The sequence below is a fragment of the Seriola lalandi genome, unplaced genomic scaffold (assembly GCF_002814215.2).
Source record: "Seriola lalandi dorsalis isolate HSWRI2012SDOR001 ecotype SW California unplaced genomic scaffold, Sedor1 jcf7180002054337, whole genome shotgun sequence".
Taxonomy (NCBI): Eukaryota; Metazoa; Chordata; class Actinopteri; order Carangiformes; family Carangidae; genus Seriola; species Seriola lalandi.
Window position 1 is genome coordinate 1,259,091 of NW_019524890.1, and position 1,869 is coordinate 1,260,959.

Sequence of the window (1,869 nt, forward strand, 5' to 3'; positions counted from 1 at the left end):
ATAGTATGGTAAGGAATGAAACGACATAGTATAATAAGGCATAAAAATGCCAAAAAACGTCATAGTATAGTATGTTATAAAAATGCCTAAAAACGACATAGTATAGTATGGCATAAAATGTCAAAAATACATCTTAATATATTAAGGCATAAATAGTAATAAAAACGTCATAGTATGGTAAGGAATGAAATGACATAGTATAATAAGGCATAAAAATGCCAAAAAACGTCATAGTATAGTCTGGCATAAAATGTCAAAAATACATCATAGTATATTAAGGCATAAATGGTCATAAAAACGTTATAGTATGGTAAGGAATGAAACGACATAGTATAATAAGGCATAAAAATGCCAAAAAAACGTCATAGTCCAGTATGGCATAAAACTGTCAAAAAACGTCATAGTATAGTATGGCATAAAACGTCAAAAATACATCATAGTATATTAATCAATAAAAGGTCATAAAAACGTCATAGTATGGTAAGGAATGAAACGGCATAGTATAATAAGGCATAAAAATGCCAAAAAACGTCATAGTATAGTATGTTATAAAACTGTCAAAAAATGTCATAGTATAGTATGGCATAAAATGTCAAAAATAAATCGTAGTATATTAAGGCATAAATGGTAATAAAAATGTAATAGTATGGTAGGGAATGAAACGTCATAGTATAATAAGGCATAAAAATGCCAAAAAACGTCATAGTATAGTATGGCATAAAATGTCAAAAATACATTATAGTATATATATTTTTTTAAAGTATTATTATGCCTTTATTGGACAGTATAGGGGAGAGAGACAGGAAACGTGGAGGCAGAAAGAGAGGGATTGACATGCAGCAAAAGGCTGTCCGATGCGGGATTCGAACAGGGGGCGACTGCAGAGAGGATTGTAGCCTCTACACATGGGGCGCCTACTTAGACCACTATGCCACACGACTCCGCTATATGATAGTATATCAAGCCATAAATAATTATAAAAACGTATTAGTATGGAAAGGAATGAAAGAACATAGTATAATAAGGCATAAAAATGCCAAAAAAAACGTCATAGTCCAGTATGGCATAAAATGTCAAAAATACATCTTAGTATATTAAGGCATAAATAGTCATAAAAACGTCATAGTATGGTAAGGAATGAAACGACATAGTATAATAAGGCATAAAATGTCAAAAATACATCTTAGTATATTAAGGCATAAATGGTCATAAAAACGTCATAGTATGGTAAGGAATGAAACGGCATAGTATAATAAGGCATAAAAATGCCAAAAAACGTCATAGAATAGTATGTTATAAAAATGCCTAAAAATGACATAGTATAGTATGGCATAAAATGTCAAAAATTCATAACAGTATATTAAGGCATAAATGGTCATAAAAACGTCATACTATAGTAAGGAATGAAACGGCATAGTATAATAAGGCATAAAAATGCCAAAAAACGTCATAGTATAGTATGGCATAAAAATGCCTAAAAACGTCATAGTATAGTATGGCATAAAAATGCCTAAAAACGTCATAGTATAGTATGGCATAAAATGTCAAAAATACATCTTAGTATATTAAGGCATAAATAGTCATAAAAACGTCATAGTATGGTAAGGAATGAAACGACATAGTATAATAAGGCATGAAAATGCCAAAAAACGTCATAGTATAGTATGTTATAAAAATGCCTAAAAACGTCATAGTATAGTATGGCATAAAAATGCCAAAAAACGTCATAGTATAGTATGTTATAAAAATGCCTAAAAACGCCATAGTATAGTATGGCATAAAATGTCAAAAATTCATAACAGTATATTAAGGCATAAATGGTCATAAAAACGTCATACTATAGTAAAGAATGAAACGTCATAGTATAAT